Raw genomic sequence first — 19,614 nt, 5'->3', positions numbered from 1 at the left:
TGAATAAACGTGAAATAAAAATCTTCCATAACAGAAGTTCAAAGATTTGCCACCACTCATCCAGCCTTACAAAAGATGCGTAAGAATGTTCTACACACAGAAATGCAGAAACATGGTCAAAACCATGAAAGAAAGTGAAGGTAGAAAATCTCCCAGTAAAAGTATAAAGGAAATCCAAAGTAAACAATAGGAATATTGATGGAAAATGGCAGGGCCAAGTCATTATTTATCAATAGTCACCTTGAATGTAAATAGCCTCAAATCTCCAGTTAAAAGATGCAAACTGAGTGAATGAGTTAAAATACAAACCTATCTATCTGCTGCCTACAAGAAACATACCTCACCAACAAAGAAACACTCAGACTGAAAGTGAAAGGATGGAAAAAGTTATTCCATGCCAAAAGAAACCAAAAAAGAGTTGGGTTAGCCCTCCTAATACCAGACAAAATAGACTTTAACACAAAAAAGTTAAAAGAGACAAAGAAAGGCACTATTAATGATTAAGGGATCAATTCTACAGGAGGATGTGATGATTATTAATGTATATGCACATAATTACAGGGCACCTGGCCATTTAAAATAAATATTATTGGATCTAAAAGGAGACATAGACTCTAATACAATAGTAATGAGAGACTTCATTACTCTGCTTCAGCAATAGACAGATCAACCAGACAGAAAATCAGCAAGGAAACAGCAGTTAATTGACACTACAGACCAAATGGACCTAACGGATATCTATAGAACTTTTCATCCTACAGATGCAGAATGCACATCCTTCTCATCAGTGCATGGAACTTTCCCTAGGATAGAACACATGCTAGGCCATAAATAAAGTATCAGTGAAATAAATTAAATAAAATCATACAATGCATCTTCTCTGACCACAGTGGAATGAAGCTAGAATTCAACAGCTCAAGAATCTCTAGAACATATGTAAACACATGGAGACTGAACAACATGCTTCTGAATGAACAGTGAGTCATAGAAGAAATCAAAAAAGAAATCAAAAATTTCCAAAATGAATTAAAATGACTATACAACATTTTAAAACTTAACGGGATATCTGATTCATATCAATAGCAGTGTTAAAAGGAAAATTTACATCAATTGGTACCTACATCAAGAAATTGGAAAGTCACCAAGTGAATGAGCTATCAATGCACTCAAGAACCTAGAAAAACAACAGTAAACCAAACTCAAACCCAGAAGTAGGAGAAAAGAAAGAATTAAAATTAGAGAAAAAATAAACAAAATTGAAACAAAATTTCAAATATAAGATAAATGAAAAGCTGGTTTTTTTTGAAAAAGTAAACAAATTGAAAGACCATTGGGCCAACTAACCAAAGAAAGGAGAGAGAAGACCCAAATCAATAAAATTAGTGATGAAAAAGGAAATGTAACAACAGACACCACAAAAATAAAAAGAATCATAAGAAATTACTACAAAGAGCTGTGTGCCAACCAATCAGGAAAGCTAGAAGAAATGGATAGATTCCGGGACATGTGCAACCTACCTAAGTTGAGCCATAAAGACAAAGAAAACCTAAGCAGATCCATAACCAAGATGGAAGCTGAATCAGTAATAAAGACACTCCCCACAAAGAAAAGGCTAGGACTAATGGTTTCACTGCTGAATTGTACCAGACATTTAAAGAAGAATTAACTTCAATTCTCCTCAAGCTATTGAAAATAGTGAAAGGGAGGGAATCCTCCCAAACTCCTTCTGTGAAGCCAAAATCACTTTAATTCTTAAACCTGAAAAAGATATAACAAAGAAACTGAACTATAAACCAATTTTCCTGATGAAAAAGACATAAAAAAAACCTCAGCAAAATACTAGGCAATTGAATCCAACAACACATCAGAAAGATCATTCACTGATAAAAAGTTGGAGTTATCCCTGGTATGCAGGGATGGTTCAACATTCAAAAATCAATTTGATACATCACATCAACAAACTGAAGAACAAAGAACTATATATTATCTCAATAGATACAGAGAAGCATTTAATAAAATACAACACCCATTTATGATGAAAATGTTAAGCAAATTGAGTATAAAAGGAACATTCCTCGACACAACCAAGGCAATTTATGACAAACACACGATCAGCACTCTAATGAATGTGGAAAGGGTGGAAGCATTCCCCCTAAGATCTGGAACCAGACAGGATACCCACTCTCACCACTGCTATTCAATATAGTACAGAAGTTTTATCCAGACCCATTAGGCAAGAAAAAGAAATCAAGGGGATGCAAATTGGGAAGGAGGAGGTCAAACTATGGCTATCTGCACTTGACATGATTCTATATATGGGGGGATCCAAAAGACTCCACTAAGAGACTATTCAAACTCATAGAAGAGTTTTGCAAAGTGTCAGAATATAACAACACACACACACACACACAAAAATAGCCTTTGTACATACAGACAATGACATGGCTGAGGTAGAACTTCTATGATCAATCCCATACACGATAGCTCCCAAAAAATCAAATCACTTGGAATAAATAACCAAGGATGTCAAAGATTTCTACAATCAGAATTACAAAACATTAAAGAAAGAAAGAAATAGTATAAGACACAAAAAAAGGGAAAAGTCTTCCATATTCATGGACCGAAAGAATCAATATCATCAAAATGTCCATATTACTGAAAGCAAATTACAGATTCAACGTGATCCCAATCATAATACCAAGGTCACTCTTCTCAGATATAGAAAAAACAATGCCGAAATTCATATGGAATCACAGGAGACCCCGAATAGCTAAAGCAATCATATGCAACAAAAACAAAGCTGGAGGCATCACAATAACAGACTTCAAGACATACTACAGGGCAGTTATAATTAAAACAGCCTATTACTGGTACAAAAACAGACGGTGGATAGACCAATGGAACAGAATAGAAGTGCCAAAAATCAAATCACATATCTACAACTTCCTTATCATTGATAAAGGAGCTAAATCAATTCCAAGAGCAAGGACAGTCTCTTCAACAGATGGTGCTGGGAAAACTGGATGTACTCATGCAGAAGTATGAAGCAAGAGCCCCAGCAGACACCTCACGCAAAATTCTACTCAAAATTTATTAAAGATATAATTCTGTGTCCTGATATCATCAAATTATTAGATAACATTGAGGAAATTCTGTAAGCCATGGCATTGGCAATGAGTTCTTGGAAAAGATCCCAGAGGCCCAGGCAATCAAAGCTCAAATTGACAAATGGGATTACATCAAACTGAGAAGCTTCTACACTGCAAAAGAAACACTCAGCAAAGTGAAGAGGCAATAGTCAGAATGGAAGAAATTATTTGTAAACTATGCAACTGATAAGAAATTAATGACCATAATCCATAAAGAGATTATGCAACTCAAAAACAACAAAGCAAAGAACCCAGTTAAGAAATGGGCAAAGGACTAAAGCAGGCATTTTTCATGAGAGGAAATCCAAATGGCCAACAGACACATGAAAAAATGCTCAGGAACACTAGTCATCAGGGAAATGTAAACCAAAACCGCAATGAGTTTCCCCCTCACTCCAGTAGAATGGCTTTCATACAGAAATCAACAACAACAAATGCAGGCATGGATGTGAGGGGAAATATACCCTAATGCACTGCTGATAGGAATGTAAACTGGTAGAGCTACTGTGGAGACAGTACGGCGATATTCCAGAAATCTGAATACAGACCTATCATATGACCCAGCCATCAAAATCCTGGGAATTTACCTAAGGAAAATGAAATCAGCATATGAAAGTGTTGCCTGTACCCCTGTGTTTATCTTATCTCATATCACAAAAGCTAAGATATAGAATCAACCCAAATACCTGTCAGCTGAAAACTGGATAAAGAAATTATGGGATATGTACACTGTGGAATATTACAAAAAAATAGTAAAATAAAATGAAATCCTGTCATTTGAAACAAAATGAATGAAACAAGAAAACATCATACTCATAAGTCAAAAGGACAAATACTACATGTTCTCCCTGACCTATGATAACTAATAGAGCACCTAAAATATAGACTATGGAAGTGAAATTAACACTTCATGATAAAATGGCTTTGAGCAGTCTTTGTCTCGACTGTTGAGAAACAATTTTTTATATAATTTTTGAACTCTTAGTATAAAGTTAATTTTAGGTATATAAAGTTACTTGAAATTAGATATTCGTAAAAATAAGAATGAGAATAGGAGAGGGAGGAGGAAGATGGGTGAGAGTGTAGATGGGAGGGCAGGTACTGAGGGAAGAATCACTATATTCCTCAAGTTGTATTTATGAAAAGCATGAAGTTTGTATTCCTTAAAGAAAAGGTTTCTGGGGAAAAATACCTGGCATGCAAATCTTTCTTGGATCACTATTATTTGGTTCCTCTTTTTCCCTTTAAAAGGGGAAAGGTTTATATTATCTGAATATCTCAAGAGAAACCAGAGTATTATTTTTCTCTTTAAGAAGTGCCCACGTCTTATCACAGTCTTTAATAGTCCAATGTTTTCTGTTCACCTCTCCTTCGTCCATCACTGTCTTACCCACATTTGTCAGGTTCAGGAACATAACCCATCAGAAAGTAGCCCATCATAGATTCTTTCTCCTCAAGTAAACCTGACTTTCAAATAAATAAATAAATAAATATTTAAAGTAGTAAAAAATAATAACAAAGCAAGGGAAGGTCTACAGTAGCAACTTTGTTATTCCATCACAGACTAACAATTTCTAATTCAGACCATACATGTTGTGGGGAGCAACCCGGACTGGACTGAGTTACTGGAATTAAGGCTTATTCTATGCATCTGCTCTCCCACAATATGGCGCTGAGAAGGGAGAAACAGCTTCTACACAGCTGCCTCCAGTTCAACCAATAAACTGTAGGACTTACTCCTGATTGGAGGAGAGCAGCGTACTCAGCTTGTGGGTAGCAGAGTTGGGATTGGTGGAAGAGGACTATAAAGGAGGAGAGAGACGACATGCACCAGGAACATCTAAGGGGAACACCTGTGCAGCCCCCAAGAGAGCCGGCCGGCGGTGTGCCGCTCCCCTGCGGAAGTGGAGGTGGAAGGGTCGGTAGCCAACCCGGGAAGAACCAGCAGCAAACCCGGGGAGGGCCGAGCAGACAAAAGAACAGCGCAGGGTCCTGTGTCGTTCCTCCACGAAGAGGGGGAGCGACACATGTGAAAAAGGCATTATTTATTTAGACTTAAGACCCACAGCTTTTATAATTTTCTATTTAAACAAAACCACTTTAAATTTATCATTTGGTCACATCCAGATGACAAACCCAGCTCAGAATAACTCAAGCAACAAGCATAGCATCCCAACAAAAGGCATTCCTAAAACAGATTCACAGTGTATACACTATGTACTCCGTGTAACGCTGCCTTTCAAAATTCTTTTTTTTTTATTTTTTATTTTATTTTTTTGACAGGCAGAGTGGACAGTGAGAGAGAGAGACAGAGAGAAAGGTCTTCCCTTTGCCGTTGGTTCACCCTCCAATGGCCACCGTGGCCGGTGCACCGCGCTGATCCGATGGCAGGAGCCAGGTACTTCTCCTGGTCTCCCATGGGGTGCAGGGCCCAAGCACTTGGGCCATCCTCCACTGCACTCTCTGGCCATAGCAGAGAGCTGGCCTGGAAGAGGAGCAACCGGGACAGAATCCAGCGCCCCAACTGGGACTAGAACCTGGTGTGCCGGCGCTGCAAGGCGGAGGATTAGCCTAGTGAGCCGCGGCGCCAGTCCTGCCTTTCAAATTTCTAAGTAAGTGCATAAATAGATCTGAGACAAAAAACGTCAAAAATCTTGTCGATACACACACTTTCAAAATGAAAATGACCAGCACATACCCATCATCCAGTTCTTTCATTAATTTTTCTTGCAATCCATCAGGCAGTGTCCATGAGAACTATTTCTTAATCTAAAGGTGTTTTTCATTTCATGCTCTGCTTTTTATCTTCATGTGAGCTCCCAGAAATACCAAAGTTCTTGTCCTAAACTTTTAGCTTGAAGTGCTTGAAGTTAGTGGGTGTAGTAAATGAAAGACTTATTTGATCCCCAACCTGTTTGAATCTTGCTGAGCTAATTTTTCTACAGAAGTGTTCCCCCCAACAGGGATGCATCCTAGTAATCAATGTTGTCTTTCATTGGAGGTTTTTAGGTTATTTTTAGCTTTAGCTTTACCTTTCTGGGTCTATCTTCACTGTTGTTAAAGTTGAATATGCATTTTAAATATCGAGGGGATTTGAATACATAGTCAAGTCTGAGGGCCACTGATCTGGACAAAAGGGGATGGAAAATATAGATACCCTAAGAAAAAACTCCAAGTATTTGTAGTGGTAATTCATCCATCAGTTAGGTGAATCACAAACATGAATGCGTCTATGAAAAATTTTTCACTTTTATTTTTGTGGTTTCCCAAAGGTCCCATTCATAAGTGTAACCATAAGAATATAGTTTCATCCTAAAGGTAAATTCATGTTTTCTTGATCCCAGCTGTGAGTAGTTTGTATAAAGGCAGAGATGGAGAAGTAAGGAGCATGTTCTTGGATTGCCATTCCTGGACTTGCCCAAAGCTAATGCAGACTCTAAGAATTTCTAAAGAATGGCAAAAAATGCAAAAAATACTGCAGGAATATGGGCAGGCCAGACAAATTAGTAGAATAAAATTAAAATAAAACCACTTTCCTGGCAAGCTCTCCTCCAGACCCCGGATCCCAGAATTGTGGGATGGGGTAGTTCCTGCAGCTGCCACAAGGTGGATTTATGGTTTATGGGTTTATGGGGGTTTCCAGAAGGTTGGAAAACTTAGCAGCAAAACAGAAACCCTACTGCTCCTCAAAGCATGGCTCTGAAGGAAGACCAAGTCTTCACATTTTACCTTAGGAGTTTAAATGCTGTGGGCCAAGCAGTTTCAGTGGACTGGCAGTGCTCCTTGACTGTGAGGTGTGTAAAGCGTCCTTACTTCAATGAATCAGTCATCTTAAGGAGACCTAAGTCTTTTTAACCCTTTAAAGCTGCATGGAAGAAGGGCTTGGATGTTTATTGTTCGCGGGGTTTCCCCGAGTATTACAGATAACAGAAGTTCCTTAAATATTCATGCTTCAAGGAAAATAGCATCCAAACACTTCCAAAGGAGACAGGATGGCAAAAGCACAGCTTGTGTCACTCAGGTTGGGTCTGGCATTAAGGGGAAGATCGCACATTTTGACCAAAGTTTCCAGCATCTTCTTTGTCAGTTATCCGAGCATGGGTCTCCTACTCATCAGCTCTGCGTTTTTTCCCTTAACTTTAACGTGAAGGCTGACATGTGAAATGCAACTTGTATCTCAGAGATGTTGCAAAGCTTGTAGAACAATAAGCAGTGCAATGTGTAACAGGCAATTAGGAGCTCAAAAGCCATTAAAACTTCCCCATTCAAAATTTCATCACGAAAAAGCACTCTGTGCAGCTAAAGTACCAACTACGACTTTGAGGAGGGAGCCATGCAAAATTGTTCTGTGACCTGAACATAAATTTCCAGATTGGGGAACTCACTGGAACATATGCTATGATCATCTGGCAAATTCTTATTCTGCCATTTGTGAGTGAGTGCCCTTTTCAGTCCCCCTGAGAAACCTTGGAAGGGGGATTCCCACACTTTTCAAAGTCAATGTTCTCTGAGCACAATGGTGTGGGGCTACCCTGGGAAAAACCATGGTGTCCCTTGCAATTTTCAGGGTTCCCTTGAATCTGTGCCACACAAAGCTTCTCTAATCGTGCCTCCAAAGCAAGTCAGGGTGAAGTGATTGCACCTGTCAAAAGTATAAACATTCAACATTGGCTATGAATAAAATATACCTGATAGTTTCCATCTCATATGATATTACATTTAGAATTAAGAGGCTCCTGAATAATTCACCATTTTGCAAGTATAAGTGATCTCTAATAATATTGCATTGTTATTCATTAACATTTATGCCTGCCACAATTCTATTATGTAAATAATATAACAGATTGTCCAACTACATATTTAATACTTTGGGTATTTATTAGTAATAACTGAGCACACAAGTCTTGATGCTCAGTGAAGACTGAAGACGAATGAGGATTTTAGCCTAGTAAATATTTCATGGATGGAATGGTCATGATGTCTCTAGAAGGAGAAGTCCAGGCAACATCAGTTCCCTGGAGTTTGCTTTTCCAGGGAAGAAGTGGACGACAAACCCGGATGGCCTCCGGGGCATAAGCAGTTCTGGAAGGGAGGAGGAGCCTTGTTAGGCAAAGGGTGGTGCCTGGGTCATCAGCTCTGCAGAGCTCTTCTCCATTCCCTGGTCCACTCACCCCAGGAAGAGCTCACTGATGATGATCCAGGCGCAGACGACATAATGACCGTTCAAGAAGATGTGCTGACCTGCAGTCGCTTAGCAAAACACACAAGTAGCCAGGAGCCCCTGAGAGCAGTGAGGGAATGAAGCAGGGGTTGGGATTACGGAAGGTATTGCTAAGGAGGTGGTGCAAGAAAGCACATGAAAGATTTCGCAGAAGAGGAGAATTGAAGATACGTGTGTTTTCCTATGAAAAATTTTTAAATCCATGCATTGCTTTTTGATAAGCACTTTTTCCACAGACGTTAGGAAGACGTCTCAGGTGAGCTGAATGTTGAAGGATGGCTAGAGACAAAACAATTAGGGGTAGCTGGTTCCCCTGTCTAGGGTGGAGCACAGCACTCTTTGTTTTGAGGAGGCTGATTGACACCGACACATTCCAATGTTATTTCTGTCACTTTTTAGCATGGTCCTCTTGGAAATGTGGACTCTAAGCCTCAGCTTCCCAGAATGGAAAACAAAGACAGTGGAGGAAACAGGGTTGTTGTCGCTCCCCCATTCACGGAGGAATGACACTGGACCCTGCACTGTTCTTTTTGCCTGGCCCTTCCCGGGTTTGCTGTCGTTCCCTCACTCGCGGAGGAACGACGCCGTCCCGGGTTTGCTGTCCCCCCCCCCCCCCCGCCTCCGTGGAGGGGCGGCACCCCCGCCGCTTTCCCCGCTTCCCGGGAGGAGCAGCACACCGCCGGCCGGCTCTCTCAGGGGCTGCTCAGATGTTATCCGGATGTTCCCCTTAGATGTTCTCTCCTCCTTTATAGTCCTCTTCCACCAATCCCAACTCTGCTGCCCACACGCCGAGCACGCTGCTCTCCTCCAATCAGGAGCAGGATCAGCTCCTGCAGCTTATCAGTCGAATTGGCGAGGCATCTGTGTAGAAGTTGTTTGCTCTCTCTCAGTGCCATATTGTGGGAGATCAGATGCATAGAGTTAGTCTTAGTTTCAGTAATTTAGTCTAGTCTCGGTTGCTCCCCACAGGTTGTGAGCCTGTGGTGTCTGGCGCACAGTAGGTGCTTCATGGAGCCAGTGTTGAGGACCTTGACATGCTGAACCTGCTGACTCCTCTTCACCACTCCTGCCCTCCCCCCAGCCCTTGCCATCCCCCTTCCCTCTAGCTCCTACCTACGTGACACTTTTGTCACCACTGCCTGAATATAGGCTATGGACAACACTCTTACCTACTCTTTTAGGGGGTTTTAGATTAACCTAAAAGAAGACTTTGGAACAGAAATTCTCGTGGTAAGGAGAAAATACACTGATATTAATGCCAGTGTATGTAGAAGCCCACCTCCGCAGATGTAAATAAATCCTGGCCATGGTTAAATATGAAGTCGGCCTGCCATGTTTCTTTTCGGAGCAGTGGAGACCCCAGGCAAGGCAGAGGGAATTTTCCCATGCGCTCCTTTCCCCTGGCCATCCATCACCTAAATGATCCTCATGAGTTTCCAGGGGCTGGAGCAGGGCCTGGGGGAAGGCACAAAACCCAGCGTGGGCCTCCGTCCAGCAGCGTCAGGTGGCTCAGGGCCAAGTGCCTCCATCTGCCTCGCTGGCCAGGCTCTGAGTCCTCTCCCTGCTGGCTGGCGTGAGACGGTGCTCAAGAACAGGTCTGGTGATTTACGACAATGGGAGTCACACCCACCCAGCCCAGGCTCCGGGAGAGCCAGACCTCACTCTCCCCAGGCACAGCATCCCTGGCGGCCCTGGCTGCCTCTGATGGGTCAGGTGGACTGCATTAAACCCACTGCTCAGGGCTCCCTCAGTGCTGAGCCCAGGATAGAATGAGCCTGGCAGCTGCTTTGGCTGCGGGCCAGCCCCCCACGAGCCGCAGGGCCCCCAAAGAATCAAGGCTCAGAAAATTGAAAACATGGAAAAGAGTGAGCCTGGGTTCATTTGCCTTTGATTTGATGGAGAAGGACCTCTGCTGGCAGCTGACAGCATTGAGGATCTCTCCCTCTGGAATTCTGAGCACACAGTTGGGTGGACCAGCCTCCCCTGGCTTGGGGGAGCGATGAGGAGGCTCTGGGTGAGGCATCCCACTGCACAGGACAGATTTTCACAAGAAAGCAGGGGCACTTGTCTGGGCACTGCTAACCTCAAGTGCTTCTAGGTCGACTGAAGGCTTCCTGTCTTCTTCTCTGTACTTTCCCAGGACTTCATCGAATGCACCAAAGTTTCAGTAATGTGATTGCATTTCTGCTTTTCTACCATTCAGACTTCTCTGTGCTCTTGCTCACATCTGTGTAACTGCTGTCACTTCTCTCTAGGCACGAGCACGCTGCACAGGCACAAGGAAAGCTGACAGTCTTGTCCTGTGCCCTCTTCTCACCATCTTTAACGGAAACAATGACTGCATGGGCCCCACTATCAACCAGCTCTGAGAAAGGACCGTGACCGGGACAGCAAGCTCCACTCCCGGACAGGAAGAGTCAGGCAGAGCTGACACGTGCCCTTGGAGCCCACACCACCTCCCTTTTCTCAGCACCCCTCCCCGTCACTTTCAGCCTCCTCCATTGGAACCCCCCATTCACCCATCCTGCTCCCACAGATGCTGGCCCGGAGCCTTTGTCATCAGTCCAACTGTGATGTCATTCAGAGGTTCTTCAGGCTCGGGCCGCTTCGTTTCTCATGTTCCTGTAATGCACGCACATTTGAATGCTAGTCTTTCCCTTTCTCCTCATTCTCAGACAGTCACAACTGGGAGCCCTGTTCTCCTGAGCCTTTTGCTGGTTCTTCCCTCTCTGTCTTCCTTCTCAGGCTTAGTCAAAACCCTTGCCATTGTCTCGTCAATACTGGAGTTTCTTGGGAAGCCAACAGAGCTAATATTGGGGGTGGGAGGACTGGGCTGACCACAAAACTGCAGGTGCTGATGCCAAAGTCTGCCTGTGTCCCTCCAAAGTTTACTTTGAACTCGAACCCTGCAGAGTGGTGAGGTTGAGGGTTAGGCATGCAGACAGTGATTGTATCCCCGGGCTCTCTACTCTCATGGGGGGCACAAGTGCACTAAGGTTGAAATGGGCTGCCTCACCACATGGAAAAACAGGCGGAAGCTGTCACTGATGAAGAAGACAGCTCCTTCCTTCAACACTGGATCCACCACAGCCAAGAGCGTGGACTTCCCAGCCTGCAGACTGTTGTTTGCAGGTTACCCAGGGTAAGGTCTTTATTACAGCAGCCTGCACAGAGTAACACAGCTAACTAATGAGCTGGGCTCTGAATGCTGCAGAGCCACACAAGCTCTGGTTGTCTTGAGCTTTTTAACATTAACTCAACTAGAAGAAAATTCCCCAGTCACACAAGCCACACTTGCTAGCTGTTATGATCCTGAGCACTGCCAGTTTATAACATGTCCATACTCACAGAAAGAGTATGGCAAAGAGGACCTGGCCCACCCACATGGTATTGGGGTCCTAGGGACTGGAAGGGAAATGACATTATGGTACCCATGTTCAATGCCACTGGCTACAGCAGGCATGGGGGCCCTGTAGAGGTGAGGGGCAGGACTATGGCTCCAGAAAGTCCTGGGAACATGCACAACAGGAAACACAACAAAGGTCTGACTCTAATACCATGGTCTTGTGTGTGTGTGCATGCACACACACGCATGCACATTTGTATGGTGCCTGCATGTTGGGCATGAGTTTTAGAATCACGTCTAGCACATGGTGAGTTCTCAAACTACACATTGAACAGAAAGTGGTTCAGAGAGCTGGATCAAATGCTTATTTTGTGTACAGAAACACTGAGGTCCTCCTGAACCTAATATGCTACAATCAGTCCTCAGGGTCTTCACACCCAGGCAGTGTTCCTGGGTCTTTGTTGAACATTCGGGATAGAAAGTCCACTCCAGTGGGCCCCACTGATCCCACTGGGGAGTGCAGAGAAGCAGGTGATCCTTCCTTGGCTCTCTCTGCTCTGACTTTGCACTTCTTAGCCATATCCTGCTTTTGACCATTTGGTTGGTTTATTCATTCATTCTTTCATTTCTTTGTGCCATGAAAATATGTGCACATCAGGTTCACACCAGAGTGCATGACAGGGAATTTCAACTTCATCTGGGCTGTGTGGTTTCCATTTCCTGTTCCCAATAATCAGTCTAGAAGTTGACCCTCCCTCCCCACTGCATCTGGGTAAGGTTCTGGCTCCTACTTTGATGCTACAGCTGGGATTCCCTAGAAAGCAGAGTCTGGGGAGAAGTAGCCAGTCCAAAGGAGTAGGTGTGAGAAGAACAAAGCAGCAGAGGGAGAAGAGGTTAAGACAAGGGGCAGGTGGAGTCGGAAGCCACTGGGCATGGTTGGCTTTCATGATGCAAGGAAGGATTCAGCAGTGCAGGCTGCTTCTTGGGATCACCCCTCTGAAGGGAGGAAAAGAGAAGTCCCTCCACCTGGTGCCTGTGTCTCCTGTCTGGGTCTCCATGCAGCGGGGCATAGCAGGGATCCTGCGGCTGTTGTAACCATAGCATCAAGAAGAAAGTCCCAGGAGGAGGTGAGATGCTGCCATGTCTGGGGGCACGGCACTGTCAGGACATGCACATCAGCCCAGGACACCCCTGGAGCAGCAGCTGCTGTGGGTCCTGCTCTATGAGGGGACCTCAGCCGGGAGAGCATCCCACAAAGGAGGGGGGCTCCAGTGAGATGGTGCAGAACCCCATGTGGGACCAGGCAGCACATGGCCAATGTGGACAGCTGGCTCCAGCATTACCGGTCAGCACATAAAGTCTGAAGCACTCCATGTCTCCCTGCCTGTCGTTCATAGTTGCTGTATAAACAATGGAGGTGTGAAGGCGACCTGCCAGAGCCTACACCTGAAGCAAATATTTCGAAGAGATGATTGAGAAGTCAGAGGGGGCGTATTTGATGGGGTAGAGGTTCATCAGATGGGGGTAGACACTGGATCATCCTTCTCCCTTCTAACCTGACCTTCCTGGAATTCCAGAAAGCAAATGGAAATCTGAGTGCCTCATGTGCATTTTGTCCACCACCATCTTTGTTTTTGTCTTTGAAATATGCATCCCTGTTGGTCTGATACCTAAAGTAGATTTTAATTTTTTCACAGAGATTAATATTGATGAAGGAAAAGCACAACATCTACATTTTAAAATAATTTTATTCCCATGCTTTCTTAAGCAAGAACTTAAAGAAGGTTAATTACACAATATAGCAAACTTCTTGTCATCACTGTGGCAGTGGAGAGGTGGGTGTCCTTTGGTTGTGACCATGCTACCTTGGTTATACCAGGCTCCTGACTCCTGTCTGTCTTGTCACAACCCCTCTGGGCATTGCTGTCAAATCTGTCACCCCAGGACACATCCAGGGCCACACATTTGGCTCACATGCTCACCCCTGGGCCCAGTGCAGGTGCCCTCCAAACTAAGGATGAAGCTGTCTGGAATTCAGGATAAAGTGGGAACATGGGAAGTAAGCCAACAGAGATGCCTTGCTTAGAGAGTAAGAGTGTGGTCAACCACTGTGTGTCCTGCAGGAAAAGCTGAAAGAAAACTGATAAAATAATAAGTGGATCAAAGCTCTGTTCCCATCAATTCAGCCAAATTCAGTGCAAACAAGAATTAAATGTTTGTGTAGCATTAACAACAGAATTAAATGTGTTGTTTACTCTGTGGCAGTAGAAATTACAATTTCAACACTCCTTTTGATAGACAGGGAAGTGAGTCACCACCCAGTTTGCACTGTGATTATTTTCCAGCGCAAGAGAAAGACTTTTCATCTGATGGAGGGAAGCATGGATGGATGAGGGTAGAACCCAAGGGTGCTGAGTGCAGGCTGCTATGTCTCCTGTGCGTGGAGAGGCAGCCTTGTCGTCTGACAATAACCTTTTCCTGGACTCCAGAGTTTGGTGTGTTTTGTGGTGGCTTTTCACTGATACCATGACTTGGATCCAAGTGTAGTGCTACAAAATAGGCGAGCTCTGGACTTTAGAACAACTAAAAAGGGGGGAACTTGCATTTTTCTTTCTGAGAGAACAATGTTGCTATTATGTTAATCCATAGGGCCAGGTAGAGCAAAATGTTGAAACACTCCAACAAATTGCCGCCATCTATTAAACAATCTTCCTTAGGCTCCAAATAATCCCTCCTCTCTCCCTCCTTAAGGAGCATTCTTATCACTTGGTTCATGCCCCTCCTAGGACCACTGCCTGCTATTCTCACCTTGGCTTTTATAATACCTTTCTGTATAAATGTTTACAGGAAGTGATAATGGAAGGAACCAAAGCCTTCACCAACCAGGCAATCAACCAAATGCTACTACAGGAATATACCAGCTCCCTACCCAGGTGATCGTGGCTTGAGATGGCACCCATGCCAGCAGAAAGTAATTCATTGCCCCCTGCCAGCAGGAAGTGACTCCAGAAAATTAATCATCATCTGTCCACTCCTCCTGGGCTTTGGGGGCCAGTGTAATCCTATACAACACTTGCTCTATAAAAACAAAAAAAGGCAAATGTTAGTGAAAATGGCACCATCTTCTCTGAGGCACCATCTTAAGCCTTGGGTGCCATCTTGGGCTCTGGTCCAGCTGCCATTTTGTACAATAAGTTTCAGTTTCTCCAAGATAAATTTCTCCAGAAATCAGTTGACAAATGTACTTCCATACACACTGCTTTACCCCACCCAATGGAATTTGATGTTCTTCCTTCCTCATTTCTGCTAAGCTATGTAAGACAGGTTCTAGCACAGGGCGCTGCTTTCTTGTGAACTGAGTGGCAGCCTTGTTGGCCAACAGTAAACTTTTCCCTCACTCTGGCGTTTGGTGTGTGTTGGTGGCCTTTCAGTTGGTATATTTCCTGTCTGGTCAGGGCTGCCTCCTGGTACTCAGGTGGGTCCTTTGAGTTGTGACCTCCATAGTGGAAGGGAAAGGCAGCCCCCTGGGATCTGTTTCAGGGGAGCTCTGACTCCTTTCTTGAGGCTTACATCAGAGCCCCACATCATGATGCAATGACCTTGGAGATCAGGTTTTGGAATCTGAATCTGGGGTGGAGGTACATTCTGATCATTGCAGACAGTTCACATGAAATTTATTCCCTTAACTTAAAAAAGGATTTATTTATGCATTCGAAAGGTGGAGTGACAGGAGGAAATGAAACACACACACACACACACACACACACACACACGTTTTCCATCTGCTAGTTCCTTCTCCAAAAGACCCCAGCAGCCAGGCCTGGGCCAGGCTGAAGCCAGAAGCCTGGAGCTCTACCCTGGTCTCCCACTTGGGTGGCAGGGACCCAGGTTCTTAAATCATCTTCTTGGATTGGAAGCAGAGCAGCTGAGCCTCAAACTGGCACTCTGATATGGGACGCCTGCATCACAAATGGTGACTTAGCCCACTGCACCACACTGCCAGTCCTTGACCCCTTAATTAATGTTTACCTGTATCATTTACTTGTCTTCTATAAAGGAAACTGAATAGCAGTTCTTCTTGGAGGCAAAAACCACATCTTACTCTTCTCTTCCTTCATTTACTAAGCATTCTGAACATTTCGAGTATGCAAAGAGCGATGATCATATCTGGAAGATAAAACCTCTGTTCTGAATGACCTGCAGACTTAATGTGCTAAAAGGAAAACATTAACAATTTTATAGCAGTAAAATATATTTTATCTTATTGCACAAATTGCCGTAATGAACAGAGTATATTTACTCCAGTTCCATTCATACTGTGACTTCAAACTTCACGTCTTTAAATTTGAGGCTTTTGTTTGAAAAGATTTGTCACTGTAGCTCACTAGAGTGCACTCTCCTTGACAAAGAGCATCGACTCTTTTGTTTATCAATCCTATCACAGCACCTGTAAGAACTGGGACTAGAGTAAGAATTTAGTAGATAATTGTTGCCAGAATGAACTAAGAAGCACTGTGTACAAGTCTCCACTGGGAAGATATTTTCATAAAGCTTTACTTTTTGACATATAATTGTACATACTTACAAAGTATAGTGTGATATTCAATAGACATATAAGATGTGAAATGAACAATCCTGGGTACTCAGTACTTTCATGTCCTTAAACATTTATCATTTCTTTGTGTGAGAAACTTATAAGTTCCTGTCTTTTGTTTTTTGAAATGAAATATATATATAAATTGTTGTGACCTAGAGTCACCCTACTGTGCTACAAAATATTACACTTTATTCCTCATATGTAACTGTATTTTGGTATCTTTGTTTAACCTCCCCCAATCTGCCCTTCTTCCTACCTTTTTAACCTGTGGTAACCCATTCTGTGTGAAATCAACTTCTTTAGGTTTCTCCTACAAGCAGGAACATTCCCATGCCATAATGGTCTTTCTGTGTCTGTTTTATTTCACTTTGTATAATGTCCACCAATTCCATCCATGTGGCCACAAGTGACAGGACTCCATTCACTTTTTGGCTGAATAATATGCCATTGTTTACATATATCACATTTTATCTGTCCAATCATATGTTCATGGCCATCTCAATTGATTCTAAGACTTCACTATTGTGAATTATATTGTAATAAATATGAAAGTGAACGTATCTCTTTGACATGTTAATTTCAATTATTTGCTTATATTGATGTTTCAAAGTGTTTCCCCTATATTTTCTTCCACTAGTTTTATAGTTTTAATTCTGATGTTCGGGTATTTTATTTACTTTCAGTTATGTTTGCTTGTGGAGAGAAAGAGAGAGTTAAGACCCTCATTTCACTCTTCTACTTATAGATATCCAATTTTCTCACTGCTATCCATCCAAGTAACAATCTTGTCTCCAATGTGTTGCTGTCAGCTTTGTATAAGGCCAGCTTGTTTTAATTGTGTGGATTAGTCTCTACGTGATAATTTTTATGTCGGGATTGTTTTGGCTTCTATAGCTTTGTAGCATATATTCAGACTACATATTGTTACTCCTCAAGGTTTGGTCTTTTTGCTTGAGATTTTTTGGCAACTCATGGGGTTTTATAGTAATTTGAAAATTTATGTGAAGCATGTCATTGGTTTTTTTGATGTGAATCACTTTGGGTAGTGTGGTCTTTTTAAAAATTAATTCTTCCAACCCATGAACATAGGATATCTTTCTATGTCTTTGGTGTTCTCTTCATTGTCTTTCATTGGTAGTTTGTAATTTCAGTTGTATAAATAACTTGCTTTATTGGTTAAATTCAGTGCATTTCCTTCCATCTGGCACAATGCATGGCACATAATTAGTAACTAAGGAGCACATGTTAAGTCAGATATTTAAATATTAATGATCACTTTCTGAAAACAACTGGTTTTAAGTCCTTGGATGGTGAGATATCTACACACCTTCAAACTATCAAAGTGTTTTTCCCTGAGGAATGTTAGTAAACGTGTCTTGGAAATGCTAAAGCCAAGCAATCAAGTATTTTGAGAAACGTTTGCAAATGAAGAAGTCTGGGTGGCTGACCTTTAAAACAGAGATAACTATGTATGGTGAATGAGGCAGAATGAATTCCACTAAGGAGGAATTTTGTTTCATTCTTTAATGGGCTTTCAGTAACTGCAATGGAAGACAATGAATAAACTTAGTTAAAAGTAGGATTAATCAATGGGTATATGAGTAAACTAATCAAGTAAAGGAAAAGAGAAAGGATATTTCAACCAAATGGAAATTTTAACCAAGTCCCTATTCTGGGGACTGTTTTGAAAACATTCCAATTCAATCCCATCAAGGTGGCATGTACCAATGCCATCTCACTAGTCCCAGTGATCAATTTCTGTTCACAATTGATCATAATGATAGGACTAAGAACCAAAGGGATCACATAAACAAGAATAGTGTCTGCAAATACTAGCTGATAGAATAAAAAAGGGAGAGAATGATCCAACATGGGAAGTGAGATACACAGCAGACCCATAGAATGGCAGATGCCCTAAACAGCACTCTGGCCTCAGAATCAGCCCTTAAGGCATGTGGATCCGGCTGCAATGCCCATGAGAGTATTTCAGGCATGGAAAGCCAAGACACTCTGGAAAAAAAAAATCTAAATGAAAGATCTCTGAGAGTGAGATCCCAGTGGAAAGAACGGGTCATCAAAGAAGGAGGTACTTTTCTCTGAAGGGAGGAGAGAACTTCCACTTTGACCATGGCCTTGTCTAAATATGATCAGAATCAGTGAACTCAGGGGGCTTCCGTATCCTTGGCAGCTCATGACAAGAGCCTAGGGTGATTACTGATGCCATAAACAAGAGTGTCAAATTGTTAAGTCAACAACAGGAGTCACTGTGCACTTACTCCTCATGTAGGATCTTTCTCCTTAGTGTGCTGTACATTGAGATTTAATGCTATAACTAGTACTAAAACAGTATTTTTCACTTTATGTTTCTGTGTGGGAGAAAACTGTTGAAATCTTTACTTAATGTATACTAAACTGACCTTCTGTATATAAAGAGAATTGAAAATGAATCTTGATGTGAATGGAAGGGGAGAGGGAGTGGGAAAGGGGAGGGTTGCGGGTGGGAGTGACGTTATGGGGGGGAAGCCATTGTAATCCATATTCTGTACTTTGGAAATTTATACTCAATAAACAAAAGTTTTAAAAAAATAAAAAAAGAAAACATTGTGAGAAGAGTTAATAACATAAGTAGGGTAAGGGCAGGGAGGTTGCTGTGAAAACATGAGAGAGACAATGAAAGCTTGGGTCATGGAGAGGACATTGAGGTAAATATGGTTGGAGTCTGGGTATGTTCTGAAAGTGACATCTGCAAGATCTCCCTGAGAATCAAATATTCAGAGATGACTCCAAGCTGCTCTGATCTGGATATGACTTGAGGGTGTTTCCCAGAGATTCGCTTGTTGAAACCTTGGACTCCCATGTCGTGGTGCTGAGGTGGTGCAACCTCCTAGAGGCAGTGCTGCTGGGAGGTGCTTAGGTTATGGGGAGGGACTGATACGGTTCTTGCAGCACCCTGGTGTGTCCCTGTGAGAACAGTGGGCTATCCCTGAATCCCTCTTGCTTTCTATGCCATGAGGAGGTTCCTCTCTGTGTATAAGGCCACTTCCTTTCCTGCTGCTCTACTATGTGGTGTGCAAGGGTTCTAGAAACTGAACTCACACAAATCTTGGGTTTTCAGTCCCCCAAACAATGAGCTGGGCAAATTTCTTTTCTTTCTTTTTCTTTTTCTTTTTTCTTTTTTTCTTTCTTTTTTTTTTTTTTTTTTTTTTTTTTTTTTTTTTTTTGACAGGCAGAGTTAGACAGTGAGAGAGACAGAGAGAAAGGCCTTCCTTCCGTTGGTTCACCCCCTAAATGGTTGCTATGG

General features: G+C 42.7%; 1 long non-coding RNA gene across 1 annotated transcript in view; it reads right to left on the bottom strand.

The window, feature by feature from the left end:
* LOC127487520 (uncharacterized) overlaps nt 1-10,915 on the bottom strand; it is a 37,648-nt gene extending 26,733 nt beyond the window's left edge. The window contains exon 1 of the long non-coding RNA XR_007914391.2: nt 10,454-10,915. This is a non-coding gene — a long non-coding RNA (uncharacterized lncRNA). The remainder of the gene's footprint in view (nt 1-10,453) is intronic.
* Between the last annotated feature and the right edge of the window lie 8,699 nt (nt 10,916-19,614).

Source organism: Oryctolagus cuniculus, chromosome 2 (genome assembly GCF_964237555.1).
Source record: "Oryctolagus cuniculus chromosome 2, mOryCun1.1, whole genome shotgun sequence".
NCBI classification, from domain to species: domain Eukaryota; kingdom Metazoa; phylum Chordata; class Mammalia; order Lagomorpha; family Leporidae; genus Oryctolagus; species Oryctolagus cuniculus.
The sequence above is the reverse complement of the archived record's forward strand: the minus strand, read 5'-3'. Positions and strand labels throughout refer to the sequence as shown.